At 43.1% G+C, this 7,412-nt stretch overlaps 1 long non-coding RNA gene across 5 annotated transcripts in view; it reads right to left on the bottom strand.

The window, feature by feature from the left end:
• Positions 1–6,581: 6,581 nt before the first annotated feature.
• Positions 6,582–7,412, bottom strand: part of LOC116080679 — a 79,919-nt gene continuing 79,088 nt past the window's right edge. For all 5 annotated transcript variants that reach the window (XR_004114542.1, XR_004114535.1, XR_004114536.1 and 2 more), the window contains one exon: positions 6,582–6,738. This is a non-coding gene — a long non-coding RNA (uncharacterized LOC116080679). The remainder of the gene's footprint in view (positions 6,739–7,412) is intronic.

The following is a 7,412-nucleotide window of genomic DNA, read 5'->3' as shown; positions in this document are numbered from 1 at the left end:
TGAAACATGGCCTCTCACATGCCTTCTCCATTCTATAGGTTATCTTCACTCTTTGCTTCTTCTCTGTACTTTCTCAATAATCTCATCCACTTTCACAGCATTGGATGTATTCTGGATCTAGCCTTTCAGACAGGATGATGTCCTCGCTAGTCTCTCATCTCCAAAGTATGAATTTTTCTAGTGCAAATTCCTCCAGCCCTTTGAACCAATTAACTCTAAAATATAAATCACATTCCCTGGGCTAGACATGGCTGCACACACCTTTAATCCCAGTACATGGGAGGCAGAGGCAAGTGGATCTCTAGGAGTTCAAGGTCAGCCAGTTCTTCTGAACAGTGAGTTCCAGGCAAGCCAGGGCTACACAGTGAAAACCTTGTCTCAGAAGACAAAACCAAGGAACAGTGTGAAGATAAAGGACATAAAGCCAAAGTGAAGAACAAGCCACAGAAATCTGCAAGGTTGTCTGCTAAACCTGCTCTTCCCAAGCCAGAGCCCATGCCTAAAAAGATCCCTGCAAAGAAAAAGAAGGAACCCAAGGGGCAGAAGGAGAAACCCCACACCAGTAAGGATGCAAATAATCCTGCAGAAAATGGAGACGCAAAGAAAAAAAAAAAGAAACCACACCAGGCACAGAAAGCTGAAGATGCCAGAGATGTCAAGTGACTCATGTGTATTTCTGATAACTGTACTTCTGGTGACTGTACAGTTTGGAATACTATTTTTTATATCAAGTTTTATAAAAATGCAGATTTTTTTTGCCTTGTTAGCATACAGAATACAACATTGTTTTTGGAGGGAAGGACCATATGTCACTAACAAAATGTCTCCCAAGCTGGGTTGATGACAGAAAACATCTTTCTCTGATAATTTTGAAAGGCTCCTGTTGGCTCCCTGGAGAGACATCCTGGTGTTGACATAGGTGGCCACCATGGCACAAAATGTCTTGTGGTATGGGAAAACTCTAAGTTCATTTTCTTATCCTCTTCCCCCTGTACCATCAACATAGACTTAATTCCCTTAAAGCCAGAGACCTGTTGGAACCTGACCCTCAAAATTAGTTTTCCAGTCTGTTGGGTAGTGACATGAACTTTGCAGTGACTTCATTGAGTGTTCTCAGAAGAGCACCTGATGCTTTTATAAAAGATGGTGGATCTTCAGATTGATAATTCTGCCATTTTAATTCCCTGAGAGGGTCTGCTTGTGAAAAGTTGTTAAACAACATCCTTAATGTGAGATGTTAACTCTCACTCTAAGTGACTCCCCCTTTTCAAAGCACTAAATGAAAGTTTCATAGTGGCTTTCTAATTTCAGCGGTCTATGCAAGAAGGGAGTTTGGAAATTCTTGTATATTGTTAAAGATTGTCTGTCCAGGTGAAACACCATGATTGCTCACGAAAAGTATCTTTAATAAAGCTGGATACAGGTAGGCTTGGGAAGAAAAAAACAAGCACAAACAAAAAAACCAAACGAAAAAAACAACACATTCCCTTCAAAGCCAGGCTTCTAACTTCCTCTTTCTCTACTACAGACAACTTCTGTTCTATACATTGATTCTGTGATTCACCTTTGTCTTTGGTTCTTTCTCCATCTTTAATCACACTCAACACCACCACCCATCAGAGTCACACTCTGTGGTGATGCTGGCCCCACCCACCCAGTCGTTTCCATCCCAGTGCCATTGCTTTAGCTTCATCTTCCTCTTTCCTTTCTACTATGGCACTATAAACGATCACCTTGCTCTTTGTCTCCTTTCCATGTCACCATCCCACTGTCTCCAGAAGAATCCCACTTGAATAGTTGTGGTTGACATGGCATCTTCTCCCATGGAGCCTATGGTTTGTTTTAAAGCCTATCTTGCTTTGTTCCTTGCTTTGTGTGTGTGTGTGTGTGTGTGTGTGTGTGTGTGTGTGTGTGTGTGTGTGTGTGTGGTGTGGTGTGTCTCACTCAGTAGCCTAACCTGAAACTTCCTATTATAAACCAGGCTGACATTGAACCTGCAACAGTTCTCCTGCCTTTATCTCCTAAGAGCTAGTATTTTACGCATGTGTACCTCCACAGACAGCCTATTTTTCAGTTTCAAAGACAGTGTTACTCTGCAGCCCAGAGTAGCCTCAGACTCACAGCAACCCTCCTGCCTGTTTCCCAAGACAAAATATCTAGTTTTCTACCATATATCTGACATGCTGAGAAGTCTAATAGGAATATGTATCATCCTTGACCCTAAAATGCTCTGTTTAGAATAAACAAAATGTCCTGTGTTTACTTGATTCCATAGTTATGTCCTATCCTAGTTTGCTCTCTATTAAACACTGATAAACACGATGATCAAAAGCAACTTAGGAGGGAAGGTTTCATTCCATTTATGCTTCCACATCACAGTTTATCATGGAAGGAAGTCAGGGAAGGAGTTCAAGGCAGAAACCTCAAGGCAGGCACTAAAACAGAGGCCATGGGTGAATGCTGCTTACTAGCTTGCTCTTCATGGCTTGCTCAGCCCACTTTCTTACACTACCCAAAACCACCTGCCCGGGGTGGCCCCACCCATACTGAGCTGGGTCTTCCCACACCAATCACCACTACCAGTAATAATAATAATAATAATAATAATAATAATAATAATAAGAAGAAGAAGAAGAAGAAGAAGAAGAAGAAGAAGAAGAAGAAACTCGAAAAACCAATAATAATAATAATACACCCCATAGACTTTCCTATAGGCCAGTCTTACAGAGGCATTTTCTCAATTGCGGTTTCCTTTTCCCAAATGGCCCTAGCTTGTATCAAGCTGAGAAAAAAAAAATCAACCCACATGGATGTCATTCCATTCATACAGAATGTTCTAGTCTTACATTTTTCCCTTAGAATTTTGTCACTTCTGTGAGGTTTTTGCTGCTGTCCCATCCTAATTCTCCATTTCTCAGAATTCCAATAGTGCTTGTCTATCTCACTCCTCAGAAGATGTGGTTTTGCTTAGTTTCGTCGCAGTGCTGTGCATGTGCACGTGTTTGTGCATGTTGATGTGTGCCTTAACACATGACCATGTATGCATTGTGATTACAGTCAGCATTCTTGCCCATGGATATAAGGAATATCTGGAATGGGAGCACAGTGTCCTTCCCTGGAAAATGCCAAAATTCTGAAGTCAGAAGTGAGTTTATCTCTAACTCCATCTGCTGTTAACAGAGATGTTAGATTTTAAGTCTAGTACACAGGTTTCTATGAGGGTTTAACTTAGTAAGGAGATGTATGGGAAGAGTAGACCAGGGGACATAACTTAGCAGGTGAAAATGCTTGCCACCAACCCTGATGACCAGAGTTCAGTCCCCAGGAGAAAATGGACTCCTGAAAGTTGTCCTCTGACCTCCTCGTGAACCTGTGGCACACACATACACTCAATAAATGCATAAATATTTTCATCTGAAAGTTAGAGCAGAGCAGGGCACCCAGTAAACAGCACTTTCCTTCACTTCCACTTGGCTCTGGTAAGAAGGTAGATTGGATGGGATATCTTGCCTTGGGGGCTTTCCAGCTTCAGCTTCTGCATGTCTGTGGGACACAGCTGACAGAAAAGCACCTGCTGCTTACCCTCTGCTGACTTTCTCTTCTCAGTCTGCTGTCATTATCACAACACTGACTCTGATCACAGTGCAAGCACAGCCATGTGTTAAGGCATACATAAACAAGTGCACATACACGCATGTGCACGCATACCACAGAGCACTGTGTATAGACTAACCCTCTTTCTCAGGAAACTTGCCATTCCAGTCTTCCCAGGGTTCCCAAGATAGGAAATTAGCCCCAGAACTATGACCTCCTAAGCCTGAGATCTCATGAACCTTCTCTGAAGATGTAGTATGAGTCTCAGGACCTCAGCATTCCCAAAGAATCCACTCTCCTACTCCATCCCAATTATCACCTCCCCCAACCCACAGATAATATGGAAAAGACTGGGGACAGAGATTTGGACAGCAAAATAGACTGTGAGCATCCAGGAAAGCCTATCACTTCTACATGCATTAAAAATATGTCAAGGGCCTCACCCTAAAAGGAAGGGAATTTAAAAGGCTCCTTTCCAGCTCCCTTTGTTTGGCTTTAGATCTGGAAAGGGTGTGGAAAACAGGCAAAGAAACATGAATGAAAGAAGCCAGGAGTCCTTGCCTAGTGGAGTTGTCCTCTCCTAAAATTGCAGCTACTAGAAACAGAGAGGTCTGTCTGGGATGCAGGAGCTCCAAAGATGAAGAAAAGGGGGTGGGGAGAGATGAATCAGCCCAGTTGAAAACAGAGGGTTTTGTTCAAAGGAGAGAAGTCTGTGATGCAAGCTCTGAGAACAATGTGTTCCCTGTATGCTCACCCCCTCCCCACCCAGGCGTCCTCAACCTCCAACTTGTCATGTCATTGACCAGGTCTCTGGTCAGATTCAGGACAGAAGTAACTCCCGGGAGCCTCTGTTTTCCACCTGGCCATTTTCCACTGAACAACCTTAACCTTCACTGTGACCCTGACCTTCCCCCTTTTCAAGGGCCAACTGTGGATCATTATTATCCCAGTGGCAAATCCTGATTCCTCAGCATAAGTGGTGGAGCTCAGGCTTCACGCTGTGACTCTACAATGCTCACCGTGCTGGGGGCAAAGCAAACCTGCTCCTGCTGTACCTGCAGGCACACAGAAGTCTGCTGAGCACATGCTTTCCCATCTAGGTTTCCCTTCTATCCCCTTTTTTTTTTTTTCTTTAACCCAGACCAGTTGTTTCCTCCTTCAGAAAGGCATCCCTAATCAAGGAGCATTCCCTGTTCCAAGCCCTCTTGTCTACTATGGGCTCCCCCAACTCATTTGTATGCATTTCTCAAGCTCTGACTTGTACAGCCTGCTACCTTTTTAAACCAAGAGCTCCTCCTCCCCCTTAATAATATTTTGAGTGTTTTATGTTTGGAATTAAGCATAAAGATAGTCTGAGTTACAGAATTATGAAAAATGGGGAGGATCGTAAAAATAGCCCAAGTTACGGAATTATGAAATATGGAGTGGATAAGCCAGGGAGGGAAAGGCTGGGTAGCGATGGGAGAAAATCACAAAGATGGGACTGTGGGATGTGACTTTGATAGAAGAGGCACCTGGATATAAGGGCACAACCATAAGCTGTTCTTCCTTTGTCTGTCTGGCTATCATACACAGAAATTACACAGACAGTCTTCCTATACTTTAAAGTCTCATAATGTCATCACGATGATATAATAAATAGGGACAAAGAAACAGGCAGGGAAAATCAAATTATGGGTTGAGATATTAAATAATAACATCCCACAGAAGTCGGTATTATTAAGAATGGAGACCGAGATAAGTGTAAAATGAGAGGAATGCTGGGATCTAACATAAGAGAATGGGGAAGGGTTGGCAAAAGGGGGCCAGATCCAAGCCCAGTCAGGATGAGACCTGGGAAGACACTGGTTCTCTATACTCAGGAAGGCATACTTTAAACAAAGAAGCTTTTGGTATGCTGTGGATGACAGAAAACAGATGCCCTGCCAAACAGCATGTGCTCAGCTTGAGAAAAAGTATCAGGTAAAGGGTAGAAGGGGCTTCAGCACATGAGTCAGAGCCAATGACAGGAATGCTCACCCTCAAACCCTCACAACTCAGCACTGTAACCCTAGGCTCACCCAGGTCCCTGGAACAGCAGTTCCCAACAGGCTGGTATTGTCATGAGTTAAACATCACATCATACCCCAAGATCCTTCCTCTCCTACTAAAGGGCAGACTTCAAACCCTAAAACAACTGCCCACTTATGAAAGCCCTTTACATCTGTTAAACAGTATAACAGTGTAACTTATGTGTCTGACCTCTCTGGAGTGTCTATTTTACTGACTGTGTATAAAAGCTAAATCCTGCATCACAGCCTGGCTAACTGGTACTCCAGAAAAAAACAAGGAATGATGGTTGGTCATTTGCTTAAGAGTCTTAATTTCAACAAAATGGGGTAAAGTTTGAGAGCAGAAATGCCTTCTTGCCTGTGTGAATGGGGTCCACAGATTCTCAGGTCAGCAAAGACCTCCAAAATATCCTTTGCTCCATTCCAGCTTCTAAGAGAGAAAGAGTAGTACTACTTATTGTACCCCTACTGCGTGTCAGTAGAAGGCAATCACACATACAGTGCCTTATTTATCAAGCCATTCTCCAGCCCCCCTCCCCTTTCAGGAGGGCTGCCTATGCTTTTTTTTTTTTTTAACACTGCAGAAAAGATAACTCACACATTTTATATCATGTCTTCCTATATACATTGTTAGGCTTTTCTTTTTATTAAAGGTACTACTTTATGATGCAATTTAACCCCCTGTTCAAAGTGCCTTTCATAATCCCTGCCTTACCCGTTCTCCCCTCCTTCATGCAAGCATCTCATATGTTTTCCTGTCCAGAGGTTCCTTCCTTTTCCATTCCAAAGGCAAATACCATTACACACACACACACACACACACACACACACACACACACACACACACTGCAAAAAGCAGGTGAAAAATAAGAGGATGGTAGTTAAGGCAGAAGCCTGAATCTGGGGAGACTTAAGGAGGGCAGAAAGAGAGAGCTGCCCTGTGTCAAGGTGGCTTTGCCTGCAGCTTTTATTATGCATCGATTTTCTTATCCATCTTCTTTAGAGCCTCTTAGATCTTCAGGCTGCGGCTGTTTCTCCAAATTGTCATTCACTTCAAGCTCTCTAGCTTCTTGCAGCATCTAAGGGAGGGAGACTGGGGGTGGGAGGAAAAAGAGAGGGAGAAGGCAGTCAAGAGAGGTGAATGCAGGTTGCTAAGTAACCGTTGCCAAGGAGCCAATACCAAGGAGCATCCCAAGCTGCCTGCTTATTCCAACCTCCCCCCTTTCACATCCTCCCCTCACTTAAGTTCTCTCAGGTCTATAAAGCAGCTTGATTCTGTCACCTTCAACAGCTGCAAACCTTCTTCTTCCACAGCTCTTCAGGTGGAGGGCTGCAAATCCTAGAGATTGTGGGTCTCAGATTCCTAGAACCAGGCTAGCTGCCATAGGTAGATGTGAGCACAATGTATCAGTTAAAAATAATGCCCCAAATTAATTTAATTAGCAATAAAATACCCCACCTGCATTTTGGTTTATTTGGTTAGTTGGTAATAATATGCTCAGAAGTGAGTCCAGGGAGACCAGACAGAATCTTCTCTCATCACCTTGAGAAAAATTCAAATCTCCTTCAAAAAAACTTCACTATTTGGTCTGAAAGGTTGTGAAGTCCAAGAGCACAAGCTATCTTCTACCCAAGATCCACTGCAAGATGAAATGACACTTGGGCTCTCTAAAATTTGTGTAATTAATTATGATCACAAAGGACTGCCTTCTCGATTACTACAGACTCCAGAAAGTACTACATAACATTTCATAACAAATTTAACTT

Source organism: Mastomys coucha, unplaced genomic scaffold (genome assembly GCF_008632895.1).
Source record: "Mastomys coucha isolate ucsf_1 unplaced genomic scaffold, UCSF_Mcou_1 pScaffold11, whole genome shotgun sequence".
NCBI lineage: Eukaryota > Metazoa > Chordata > Mammalia > Rodentia > Muridae > Mastomys > Mastomys coucha.
Note: the sequence above shows the minus strand (reverse complement) of the source record. Positions and strands in the feature narration are given on the sequence as shown.